General features: G+C 49.3%; 2 long non-coding RNA genes across 2 annotated transcripts; one reads left to right on the top strand and one right to left on the bottom strand.

The window, feature by feature from the left end:
* Nucleotides 1–3022: 3022 nt before the first annotated feature.
* On the bottom strand, nucleotides 3023–3681 carry LOC118498998. The gene is made up of 2 exons (XR_004901501.1): nucleotides 3644–3681; nucleotides 3023–3482 (listed from the first exon to the last, which is right to left on the bottom strand). It is a non-coding gene; the product is annotated as an uncharacterized LOC118498998 (long non-coding RNA).
* A 1050-nt stretch (nucleotides 3682–4731) lies between these two features.
* LOC118498999 lies at nucleotides 4732–13091 on the top strand. The gene is made up of 3 exons (XR_004901502.1): nucleotides 4732–4875; nucleotides 11432–11435; nucleotides 13080–13091. It is a non-coding gene; the product is annotated as an uncharacterized LOC118498999 (long non-coding RNA).
* Nucleotides 13092–13371: the final 280 nt, after the last annotated feature.

The following is a 13371-nucleotide window of genomic DNA, read 5'->3' as shown; positions in this document are numbered from 1 at the left end:
CTCCCTTGTAAGACAGATAGTGACCAGAGGTAGGCAATAAACCAAACTCGATTTATGGGCTCTTTCTTGCTAATATAATGTTTCTTGTGATATTGAAATACCTGGCAATATTATCAGAACAGGCTCAGGACTGTTGAGTTAGCATGTGAGACTTGTCTCCTTACTCCTCCCTACCTCGGTTTACTATTTATTCCACCTAATTGGTAAAGGGCATTTCCTGGCAACCAGGGTGATAAATGCTGGCCAGTGACCATATTACAGTCTCAGAGTTCTTCCTATGCTGTCTTCTGCTTCACTACCACATAACAGTGACCACTGACCAGTTATTTACACTGTACTACTTCATGCTCTGTGCTTCATTTCCCTGTACTTGGGTTTCATCTACAAAATGGTATTAACTATCATACCTCCTATGGTATTGTCCTCCAATATCCATTCTTCCCTTTTCCTTTTTTTCTTTAAACTGTGCAATTGTTGGCCTAGAATAAAGAATATGTTTGCCATCCTCTCTTGCCGCTAGCTGAGGCCATATCACTGGGTTCTGAACAAATGGGTGTAAGGGCCAGTGCACATGCCACTTCTGAGACGGGTCCTGGAAGGGCAGAAGCACATCCATGGTTGTCCCTCCTGTCTTCTTGGTGACTAGAATGTACATATGATGGTTGCAACTAAGCATCTGTCTTGGACCTTCAGAAGGAAGTGGTATGTTGAAGAGAGCAGAGCCAAAAGATAGAAAGAACCTAGATGAGTTATGAGAATAGAGTTGTTTACCAGTTTGGAGAGCTTCCCTTGCAGACTTTGTTTACCTTGTGGGGGATTGGATAGAGATAAAATTTTATCTACTTTCACCAATGTTGCATTTTCTGTCACTGCCAAATCCACTTCTGATGGGTTTACTTAATTCCACAAAATTGCTCTAAGGACTAAAGGAGACAATGAATATAAGGTGCTTAGCTGTTTGTCTGGCATTAAATAAAAGGACAATAAATTTTTTTAAAGCCATGAGACAGGTAGGCTATTGAAACGTGATTCTGAAACTTTGAAAGGTGTGGAAAGACCAGAGAACTAGTCCCCACCTTGGTCAACTTGACTAATTTTATTTATCTCAAGTTAGCAATGGTTAGAGTGATTTGATGGCTTCTAAATTTTATGAACTATTAGATAATATCTTTCTGAAACTTGGTTCTCTCATATATAAAAATGAGAATATTTAAACTGACTTCATAGGCTTTACAGAATTAAAGAAAATAGTGTCATAAGCTAGGTAGGTATACACTAGGTGCTTAATAAATGGCTGTAGTTATTACCTAGGTATGATGATTAATTTTATGTGTGAACCTGATTAGTTACGGTCAAATATTTGATCAAATGTTATTCTAGGTTTTTCTGTGATGGTATTTTTGGATCAGATTAACATTTAAATCAGTGAACTTTCAGCAGAGTGGATTTTTCCTATAATTCTGATATGAGTACACAAGGGTTAAAGATTTTAGCCTTGGTTGTAGGTGAGAGGCTTAGGTAATTAGTGCACATGGAAATCTGTTATACCAGGAACTGGAATGCATGATCTATGTGACTCTAGGAGGCTGACAGACAATTCAACCTCTGTGCCCCAGCGGCTCTGCATGTGATGGAGATGGTATCTGAGCATTTGTGTTCCAGGGAGGGAAGTCACAAGACACAGATACAAAAGTTGTTGATCAACAGATAAAGAAGTAATAGTAAAATCACTGTGGGATGCAAGCCTTATTCGACTAACCTTTTTTTCCAACCCCCTTCCCTACCCTTTCTTCTCCTTATAGAAATGCTGGCTTGAGATTGCATGTTAAGGTGGTTTTTGAGGGTACATAACCCTCTGCTTCATCTAATCTGCTGATTACCTCTTCCGTATTCATTTCAGTTATTGTAGTCTTCATTTCTTTTTTGTAATGGTTTCTATCTACTTGTCATGGTTCTCAGTTCACCTGTTCTTCCCAACTGCATTGAGCATCCTTAACTCCATGAACATGGAGTTCAATAGCGTTTTGAACTCCATGTCTGGTACATTGCTTGTCTCCATTTTATTTCATTCTTTTTTGGAGTTGTTTCCTGTTCTTTTATTTTGGGACTTGTTTCTTTGTTTCCTCAATTCAGCTGCCTCCCCATGTTTGTTTCTAGGGGTTGATCTGCTATGTCCAGCCATCTTGGTAGAGTGGCCTTACATGGTTGGTGTTGTGTGCAGCTCAGTGGTGCAGTTTCCTTTTCACCTGAGCTGGGTGCTCTGAGTGTCCCTGCATGGGTCATGTGTGCCCCTGTTATAGCTGAGCCTTGATTGCTGTTGGCATGTCAGTGGGTGGGATTGACTCTCAGACTGACTGGATGTGAGGACTGTCTGTGACTTCAGCAAACAGCTGTTGTGCAGGGAGGGGCAAGAGTCACTTTAGTGAGGCTCTGGTGCAGCCAAGTTTACCCTAGGGTGGTTGGGTTCTATTCTGGTTTGGTCTGAGGCTGGCCATTGGGTGCATTATTTCTGGAGCCTCTTGGGAGGGGCTGCAATGCTGACCAAGGCAAGTTTCCATTTGTGCCCAATGGGCCACCTGGTGGAAGGCTTTACTTCCAGGCTGCTCCCTAACCTCCTCAGGCCCTGCCCAGCATCCTTATCCCCCTGGATGGGTAGCAGGTCCTGCAACTCAGTAGCACCTCTCCCCATCTCCGTCTCTTGGGCAGAGTCTGAGACACCACTTCCCCTGACACCAGCAATTACACCAAAGGCCATTAGGCTCTCAGCATGACTACTTTTCGATACTCTGTGCCTGTCAGCCAGGCAGTATTTCCTGTGTGAGAATACCCTTGCCCCCATCTGCAACAACTGCCCCTGTTGACTACACCTCTTCTCTCCCTGACCCCAGAGAAGGGGGCATTGGTCCCCTCAGCACCCGGCCCCATTGCCTGAGACCAGTGGGAGCAGGAGCACAGGCCCTGGCTCAGAGAAGTTTGCACTCTGCACGGCTCTATTTCTTTAATTAAATGTGCAGTCAGTTGATGCCTTTCTGCTTTCTATTTCTTTCTTGATTTGTGCACTGCTGTGTGTCAAAGTGTCAGGGAGGAGCAGAGCACACCAGTGAAGAAGGAGGTGGGTAGAGCACAGGCATGGAACCAGGGCCCCCTCCCTGACCCCTCAGGAGCCAGCCTACCTGTTTCTTGAAGAGGACCCAGCCACAGCCCTGGTGGCCCTCCAAGATCCCCATCCCGCCAAGGGCAGCAGGGGCTGAGGCACCTGCAGGCCAAGGAGCCCATCCCAGCTGCTCCCGTGTGAGGGCAAGAGGCTCAGCCTGGGTTTGGGGAGAAGGGGCCACTGAGCCTCTAGGATTCCCAGTCGCCTTCATCTCCCTCTCCAGGTGGCTGCTGTGGGGGAGGCAGAGGTGGGATGGAGTCTGACATTCGAGTGAAGTCTCCTCCTTGCCCTTCACTGGCCCCAGTTCCAGGTCCTTTCCCAGAGATGCCTGGGAGGGAAAAGGTGGTCTGTGAGGGGGGTGCTTTGGGGCACCAGTTCACCCAGCCCCTAGAGACTTAGAAGCCCCTGGAGACTGAGAAACAAGAAAAGGCAGAGTGTGCATGGCGCACAACTCCCCAAGTCCCGGGAAGGCAGCACTGCTCCACGTACCTCTGCGCCTCAGGACCAGCTTGTTGGAGAGATGTGACTGTAGCATCCAGCGAACGCAAGAACAGATATCTGAGACTTTCAGGGTATCAAAGATGTTACTTTATTGGCCAAGTTTAACCTGCGCAGGGGCGAACTCTCAAAGTGTCCAGCGACACAGTGCCCACAAAGGGCTGCAAAGGAGAGACGCGCGCAAGCATTCACATTCAGGTCGTGACGTCAGGCCCCACCGTGGCCTGTGGCCCTCACTGCAACAGGAGAGACCACCGGTGAGGAAGGATGAAGAGACCAAGCATGAAACCTGCTCCTGGGTGACCACCTCAGGGTTCAGTCACATTTGTCCTCTTTTCTTCATCACTGACACACCCCAGCCCTCTCCACAGCCACCAGGTCACCACCGGCTCGTGGAGCTTCAGTCTGTCAGTGGGTCCAGCACCAGGGCACTGATAAGAAAATGGTTAACGTTTGAGGAACACCGGCATAGCCACCCCGTGAGACAAAGGGCCGCCAAAGAGCAGCCCCAGTGTGTGTGTGAGCAGCCCAGAGTGTTAGGCAGTTGGCCCGGGTCACAGTGCAAAGCTCAGAAGCCAAGCTGGGACTCAAGTGCAGGACTGCGGCCTCACGCCCAAGTGTCCCGTTTATGCCAGCCTCCCAGCGGAAGAAATCTGTAGCCCCAAGGGGCTTAGAGAAGCAGGACTGAGCCATCTCTCCAGGTCCTCTGTTTTTAAAATATCTCAGGTCCTGACCTGAGACGTTGTCCATTCCTCGGACAACTGGCCGAGTTTGAGAAGATTCTCTCTTGTACTTGGAGCTGGGTGAGGCTCTGTCGCCTAGCAGCTTAGAGAGGCAGAGTTCCGCTCAGCAGGCTCCAAAACCCAGCAGGAACCCACTGCCCAGGCAGCAGAGAAGAGGATGTTATGGTGGCCACCCAGGGTTTCCAGCAAACACCCAGGGGACAGCAGGGGGCTGGCCTTTCCACACATGAGTGGCAAGGAGCACCCTGTTGGAGTCTGGTGGTGGTTGAAGAGGCGGCCCTTTTCTCAGAGCCTTCCTGGAGTGGGTGCGGCAGAGTCCCCTCCCCTTACTCCTGCTCCTTCTCTTTCTTCTTATCCGCCTTGCCCTCCCTGATGCTGCGGAGCTTGGCCTTGCAGGTGCCCCCAGCCTGGTGGATGGACTGCAACAGAGGGGCCTGGCCACTGGAGAGGTCCGCCACTTCCTTGGGAGCTCCCTGGACTGTGAAGAAAGGCTGCTCAGGCAGGGCTAGGCTGTCGGATAGCCCTGCCCAGTGTAAGGTTCTGGGGGTCCCGAGGAGCCCTCAGCAGCCTGGCTGTGAGGAGGGGCTCTCCATGAAGAGGAAGCCGGCTGGTGAAGCCAGGCCTGTGGTGAAACCTGGATGCTGACTGCCTAAGCTCAGGACTCAGCAAAGACTCGGTCACTAGTCATGGGCATCTCTGTGCCTGGGAGGAAGGGGGAGAAGGTGAGTACCCAGGGGTGGGAGCAGAAAGAGGCACAAAGAAGCCTTCAGGTTTCTGACAGGTACATAGAGGGAGTCTCCTGCCTCCTTGTAAATAGAGTCAAGGGACCAATCTCAAAGGACTGTGATACAAAGCTTGGCTAGAAGCCAAATGACCTCCCGTCTTTCTTGAGGTGTGACAGGACTTGGCTTGAAAACCTGCAGACGAGCCCTGGCCACATAGCACAGTTGGTTAGAGTGCCATCCCCACACGCCAACGCTGCAGGTTCGATCTGCAGTCAGGGCACATACACAAGCAGCAACCAATACGTGGAACAACACATAGGTCTCTCTCTTAAAAAACAAACAAAACAAAACTACAACAGAGAAAACGAACCCTGGAGACAGAAGACCCAAGTTCAAGTTTTTGCTGTATGATTTTGGACAGTCACTCAAACTCTCTTGACCTTATTTGGAGTGATGACAACCTCTATCAGAGTTGCTGAAGGATTCAATTGGTAAAGCTTATCAGCAGCAAAAGAAGAAATAGTTGCGCTCTATGTTCTCATTCTTTCGAAATGCCAGGGACCTTCGGATCAGAGCCCCATGTGGAGATGAGGAGAGGAATGTGAGTAATGGAGCGACCAAAAGAGGGAATCTACCAGACTGTGGACCAGCACAGGGGCTGCCAATCAGGCCCTAAACTTGGACTCAGGACACCTGCACTCCTGACTGGTAGGCTACTTTAAGTCCTTCATTTCCGGGCTAAGAGTGTTTCCCCGGGAGTTATAAGCCTGGGCCTTTTTTCCTTAGCCTTTATCAAAGGTCCCCCCATGGGCCACCTGGTAGGTCTTTCATTGCCCTCTAAAGGAAAGCTTCTGTGATAGAACAAACAGGATTAAGGAGTAGAAAAACTAAGGGAAAGGAGTGGAGGATAAAAGGGGAAATGACCCTTCCTAGAACAACATGGTGGAAATCACTAGGGCCCTGGAGAGAGAAGGGAAAGCCACATGGCATGGGGACAGCAGCTTGAGATTCCAAGATCACAGGGCAGGGGTGGGTGGGGGTGTCACCCGCATTCCTGGAGCAGATAGGGACTGCTGGAGGTTTGCCTAGCCCATGCACAGCAGCAGGCTCCCAAGCAAAACACCTCCTTTACACCCCACTGGGGTGGGGGTGGGGGGTTGACCAGTCAGAGGTGCAATAAGGAACTACAGGTCCCTGGTTTATGGGGGCGAAGGGGGGGGGGGTGCCTGAGGGAGAGGGAGGCAGCCTGGCTGAGCGGGTGACCCAGCGAAGTCCTAGCCTTTAGAAAGGGACTAAGGAGGGTGCGGAGGGTGCCAGAACCTCCCTAGAGGCCAGGTCAGGGGCAAAGTTGCACAGAAGCCTCTGGGCCAGGAAATGACTCTTGTGACCCGCTTCTAGTCCTAGCTACTATTTAGTTGCAAGAAGTTGGCGAGCTCTCGCACCACCAACGACGAAGGCGGCCCAAGGCCACCCAGGCTGCGCCTGGCAGAGCTGGAGCTGGCAGTTTGGCTGCAGCTGCGGGGACGGAACAGGCCTGGCCCCCTGCGCACACCGCCCAAGGGCCCTAGCTGCCTCTCGCGTGCACCCCCGCGCCCCGCCTCCGCCCCCCTCACTGAGCACGCCCTAGTTGACGCTGAAGGGCTGGGCACCTGAGCCAGGACCACAGGCTTCCAAGGGGGCCGCAATAACGGCCGTCGCTACGTCCACGCACCTAGGCTGCCCCCTTTTTAGCCTGCAGCCGCCCTCAACTCCCAAACACTGCAGCTTGCTTCAGAAAGGCTCTGCAACCGACCGCCGGCTGCACGACCACTCCACCGACAGCCCGGAGCCTGCGGAGGCGGCTGTCATCGCCCGGTGCCTCCACCGGTGGCTTCCAGGCTCGGCGGGAGGGCGGCTGCGATAGGCGCTCGGGGCTCCGCTGCCCCCAGCAGACCCTGTGCTCCCCCGGCGCCTCCATCACGCTTGGGACTGATGTCCACTCTCCCGATTCCGAGGGGCGCCCGCTGCAGCCCACTCCCGGCCGCCTTCATCTCCTCGGCGGTCGTGGCCGCTCCGAGCGGCATTTACTCCGGGAGCTGGGCTGTGGGCGCGAGCCAAGCCCTCCCGGTCGCCCGCCTGCCCGCCTGGGGTGCAGCCCGGCTTGGCAGCCACCCACCTGCGAACTAACTGGTCCCGGGTTGGATGGAGCTCCTCAGGCTCCTGGCGCGATCGCCGCCCCGCGGTGGAGCCCGGCTCTGGACGGACTACGTGGTGCTGAGCGGCCCAGGGAGCCAGTGGTCCCACCCGCCGCGGAGGGAGGGCCTGGGAGGAGTGGAACACAGGGGGCGGAGTGTTGTGCGAGCTTACCTGAAACCTTCTATTTCTGGTTGTTCCTCCTGCTGGCTGCCTGGACCTACTCCCCCGACTCCTGGGATCCTCGGACTCTGGGGACGGCCCTTCCCTTTTTCCGGCTCCCCAGTCTAACCGGATTCTTCCAGACGCTTCTGGATGCCCCTATGGCGCTCCAGGACCTTGGCTGCCACGCCAGATCTGCCCCGTACATTGCAGACTGCCTCGTGGTTTGCTCAGAGCTGTGTAACGGGATGTAGTGGCAGCGTCTGGGTCTGTGTAGGACCCCAGACGCGCGTACTTACAAATGTCCACCGTAAGTACAGGCGGCATGGCCTCCCCGCCTTCCCTCGGCAAGGGCACCAGGAATTGAGGAGGAAGACGCGAAGAAAATTGGGGTGGGCGGCGGAGGGCAGTGAGTGAGGAGCGCTTACCTGAGTGCACAGAATTGGATGAGAGCAACCTGACTTGTCCCAGAGCCTGGAAGATGCGCTGCCGTCAGCTCTTTAAAATGCTTGGGGCAGTCCATTTGCAAAATGTCACCTGCTGAGCTAAGGATTCTTAACGGAGAGGAGTGTCGAATGGTCCGACCCCTACAATAATGAGACAGCTATTTCGGTTAATACTTAAACATGGTTTCAACTCACAAAAGAAGCCATCGCAGTTTACTAAAGGCCGTGGCAAGGTGTATGTTCTTATTATTTGGTTCCCAAGCGTTTATCTGTCTGTGGAGGGCAGAGCACCTGTGTGGTGGGTCAGAGCTCTGCAGCACCTAGTTGCCCAAACAATTGCTTTTTGACGAAAAGGTTCTTGTAGAGATGGTCTTGATTTTGGTAAGCACTGAACCCCAGGTTAGCATAGTGCCTGGTGATTGGTGTCAAACAATCATTGGCTCTACGAATTTGTATTCCAATAACAATAAAGAAAAATCTTGAGCCCTGACTATGGTCCTGGCACTGTGCTGTTGGAGGCAAACTGTCCCCTTTAGGTAAGTAACCAACAGGGCTGTTTCACATGAGATTTCAATACCTTGACATAATTTGATGACTCATCACAGTCCTCTCTGATCCAACATTACTGAAAGGAGATAAAGGAGAAATAAAATGGGTTCCTCCAGCAACTTACAGCACATGAATTTAGCCTCAGATAAGACATTACTTTTTCTTTTGAGAGAAAAGATTTTATTTGGTTATTATTTTTTAAGAGAGAGGGGAGGGGAGGCAGAAAGAGCGGGAGAGAAACATGGATGTGTGAGAGAAACATGGATAGGTTGCCTTTCCCAGGTCCCCAGCCAGGGACCTGGAATCAAACCGGTGGCCTTTCGCTTTGCAGGACGACCATCAAGCCACTGAATTACACCAATCAGGGGAAGACATTTCTTCTTAGATGACTGGGGATGTCTTCAAAGGATATGGTGCCAAAACTCTCCAAACTTCCAGGTGAGAGGGGTGGAGGGTAGGTGGTGGCCTGCAGGTGTGGCAGTGATCTTGCTGTTGTCTTATGCACCTGCTTAGTCTCAGCATGTGCTAGTTTTTAATGCTAGGGCCATTGGGTACTACTTGGCAGAAAAGGTTGGGATGGAAGAGACAGCCTCACCTTTAGAGGAAGGCTTCTATGCACCTTTCTCTTTATTGGAAGCAAACACCGTAAGCCCTTGTCTTTTCAATTCGCAGCAGCACGTATTAATTGAGCGCTTATGCTGTGCCTGTCTTTGCACAAACAGGTAACTCGATAGCAGTAGAAAGAGCACCTGCATGGGAGTAAGCGAAGGCTTGGCTTGCCCATACACTGACCATTCGATCCGGGGCAGGTTATTGGATAGCAACATCTGTCGACAAGGGCAGTTGTGATGGTTGGAGAAGAGGAAATGCCTCAGCTCTCTGGCATGGTGCCCACCTTCAAGCAGGTAGTTACGACATCAGGGTCATCACTCGAATGTGATCAATGTGGTTGGTGGCAATGGGGACAAAGTGCTGGAAATATAGAGGCCCAGAAGAGAAGGGAAAGTTAGGGTGCAAGGGAAAGGGGAAGGACAAGAAGGAAAAGTTTCCAGCAAGAACGCTCTTCACCCACTCAGGAAGTGAGTGGGTGTGGGGCTGAGAGATGGGAGGGAGTGGGGAGGGCAGTGGGCACTGGGTTCCTGAAATTCAGAGCGGGAACGTATTGTTACTAGATTTTTTTTCTGGTCATTTACATTTTAATCTTCTGATTGTAAAAGTTACACATACTCAGTGTAGGAAGTGCGCGGGTGTTTCGTTCTTTCCCTGCTGTTCCTTACCCCTTTCCCAGTCCGTTTGAATTAGTGGCCTCATCAAAGATGTGTAACAATGTAGCTATTTTCAATGGTACCATTCAATCATTGAAAATCCTCCTGAAAAGTTCCCCTTTTGCCAGAGACAGAGAGCACACTTAAAAACAAATCACCCAGTGTACCCTGTAGATGAGTCCTGCTAAGGTTAGAAGTGTTGTCATTGCCAAAAGGAGCCATCCTGAGCTAATCTGGCCGGTGTCCCTGATGCTAGGCCCACCCTTCACACATGAAGATACCTTGTTTTTTATAGGTGCTATTTTTTCTTCTTAGTGTGCCAGTGCTCTTAAACATTTAAAAAATATTTAGTATTTGGATCACTCAAAAGAATGCGAGATGAGTGTGTGCACAGATACACGTGCATGCACATTATGTAACACAGAATGTCCTGAAACTTGGCAGGAGAGCACCCCGCCTAAGAGTTAGAGCCTTACCAGCACCGTTTGTGTCAAAACTGTAATACCAACCATGGTGAGGCCGCTTCCATAATTTCTTGCTATTTTGGTCTCTGTTGACTGAGAAAACACAAACTATACCACTGGTGAAAAGTGCTACTAATACATTTCATGGGACATGAATGGATTTGCGTATTTTTGTGATGGCAGCTCCATTTCAGCCTGTGAAAGACAGTAGACCTCTGAGTGAGGCCTGCACATAGCGGAGACCTGCATGGTGCAAAGGCTAAGCTCATGGGCACTGGGTTGGTTTACCAGGGTTCAGATCTCAACTCCGTCATTGCACACATCATGAGTCCTTGGGCAGAAGAGGGAGGTCTTGGTCTACATTCATTGTTTTGTTTGTAGTGTCCCGTTGTTCTCCCACCGTTTGTTGACTCTACCCAACACATGGAAACAAACACAGGGAGGCTGCCAAAATGAGAAAAGAAACACGGCCTTCATCAGAGTTTCATCGTTTTCCTCATATAGGTCTTGTACATATGTTGTTAGATTTATACCTAAGTATTTCAGTTATTGGGGGTGGCGCTAATGTATATGGTATATTCTTAACTTCAAATTTCACTTGTTCATTACTGGTATATGGAAAAGCAATGAGCTTTTGCATGTAAACCTATATCCTGTGACCTTGTTGGAATAGAATTATGTATTAGTTCTACCAGGGTTTGTTGTTGTTGTTGTTGCTGTCGATTATTTTGGATTTTCTACATGGATGATCATGTCATCTGGAAAGAAAGATAGTGATTTTTTTATGTGTGTGTTGTTTAAAAATTCTTTTAAGTCTATTCCATGGTCGTGAAGATACTCTCCTTTTTGTGTTTTAAATTCTAGAAACCTTTTTTGAAACCTTTCACATTTAGGTCTGTGATCCATCCCAAGTTAATTTTTACATGTGGCGTGAGGTGGAGTCAGGTTTGTTTTTCCTACATATGGACGTACAGTTGATCAGGCCCCGTTTATTGAGAGATGACCGTACCTCACTGAACTGTGACGGCTCCTTTGTCATCCACCAGGTGTGACTATGTATTTGTGTCTGTGGCAGACCTTCCTTTGTTCCAGAGGCCTGTTCGTCTACCCCTGTGCCACGTGGTGTCTTAGTTGCTGTAGCTTTAAAATGAGTTTTGACATCTGGTAGTGTAAGTCCTCCAGCTTTGTTCTTCTGTTGTTAAGTTTGCCTTGGCTTTTGTATGTTCGACAGGTTTTTTGTACTCCTATTGTAGGAAGGTATACATAACATGAAATGTACCATTGTAACCATTTTTAGGTGTGTAGTATTGTGGCACTGTTGTACAAACATGCAAATAATTTCTATCGGTAAAAGCTTTGCTGAGACATAACTCAGAGCCCATATAATTTACCCATTTGAAGTGTACAATTGGGTGCCTCTTAGTATATGCACAGGGTGGTGCAGCCATCACCAGAATCAAATAGGAATGTTTCCATCACCCCAGGGAGAAATCCTGTGTCCTTTAGAAATCACTGCCCAACCTTCCCCAGCTCCTGGCCCCTGGCACCCAGCAGTCTATTTCTGGTCCATCTGTTCCCTTCTTAGTTCACAGGTATTCACGATGTTTGAGAGCATGTCTGGTGCTCCATCTTCATGCATGTGTGATGCTTGAAGAATCCCATAGAGAGCCGTAGCTGCTCCTGCACTTCTGCCAGCTTTTAGAGGCTTTCGTTGTTTTGTTTGCTTATCTGCCTGGGTCTTAGCATTCTCTTTCTTTCTCATTTTCTGTTTCTTCTAATGAAAGAAAGAGGTATATGTATTCTTATTTTTATTGTTTTGGAGAGAGAGAGAGAGATTGTAAGATAGAAAGAGAGAGGTGGGGAGAGAGAGGAGGGGGAGAGAGATAGGGAAAAAACCCATCAATTCGTTGTTGGACTTTCTTATGCAATTCATCAGTTGACTCTTATGTATGCCCTGGCTGTGAATTGAACCCATGACCTTGGTGCACCAGGACAGTGCTCCAACCAACTGACCACCCAATCAGGGACAAAGGAGGTGGATTTCATACATGTGACACCTTCTCTTTCTCTGAACCTTGAGGCAAACAAGTCCACTCTTCCTTGGTGGCTTCTGCCAACCCTGAATCACCATATCCTTCCACATGGCATGCTTCTCCCTAGTTCATTCCACTGCTGCTTGGAAACATTTATCTTTCTCCTTTTTATTCGCCAAGTTTTCTTTCTCTCGTGCCATTGATTTTTTTAAGATTTTATTTATTTATTTTTAGAGAGGGAAGGGAGGGAGAAAGAGAGGGAGAGAGAAACATCAATGTACGGTTGCTGGGGGTCATGGCCTGCAACCCAGGCATGTACCCTGACTGGGAATCAAACCTGCGACACTTTGGTTCGCAGCCCGTGCTCAATGCACAGAGCTATGCCAGCCAGGGCTTGTGCCATTGATTTTTAAAGCCAGTTTTACTGAAGTCTGATTTACATGTGCTAAACTGACCAATGTTAAGTGTGTAGGTCAAGGAGTTTTGATAAATGCAAACAGCCATGCAGCCATCGCACCAGCACAGTACCGCGCCTTTGCCTCCCCCCGAGAGTTCACCTGTGCCCCTCACAGTCAGCCCCACTAGACCTCCCCCCAGGCCCTGGCAGCCACTAACCTGCTTCCCCCTACAGCTTAGCCTGTTGGGGAACTTCATGTGAGAGAACTCTACAGCGTGTATCCCTTGGGTCTGGCTTCCTTCACTCAGCGTAAGCTTTTGAGGTTTTCCTATGCTATCGTGTGTATCAGTCATTTGTTTTTCTTTTTTAATTCCTGAATAGTTTTCCATTGTATGGATATGCCCCAGTTTGCTTATGTGTTCACCAGCTGAAGGACTTTGGGGTTGTGTCTATTTAACCCGTGGCTACCAGGAATGAGCTGCTGGAATATCCTTGTACAAATCTTTGTTTGGAAATATATTTTTATTTCTCTTCATGTCCTCGTGAGGAGCAGGCTTTGCTAGGTCATATGGTAAGTACATGTTTAACTTTATAAAGAACTGCTCAACTGTTTTCCGAATTGGCTATACCATTTTGTATTCCCAGCAGCAGTGCATGAGAGTTACATTTGCTCTTCATCCTTGCCAATACCAAATAGTCTTCTCCCTGTTCTGGTGGGTATGCCGTGAAAATCCTAGTGGTTTCATAATTCTCATTTCCCTAA

This window comes from Phyllostomus discolor, chromosome 2, assembly GCF_004126475.2.
Source record: "Phyllostomus discolor isolate MPI-MPIP mPhyDis1 chromosome 2, mPhyDis1.pri.v3, whole genome shotgun sequence".
Taxonomy (NCBI): domain Eukaryota; kingdom Metazoa; phylum Chordata; class Mammalia; order Chiroptera; family Phyllostomidae; genus Phyllostomus; species Phyllostomus discolor.
Note: the sequence above shows the minus strand (reverse complement) of the source record. Positions and strands in the feature narration are given on the sequence as shown.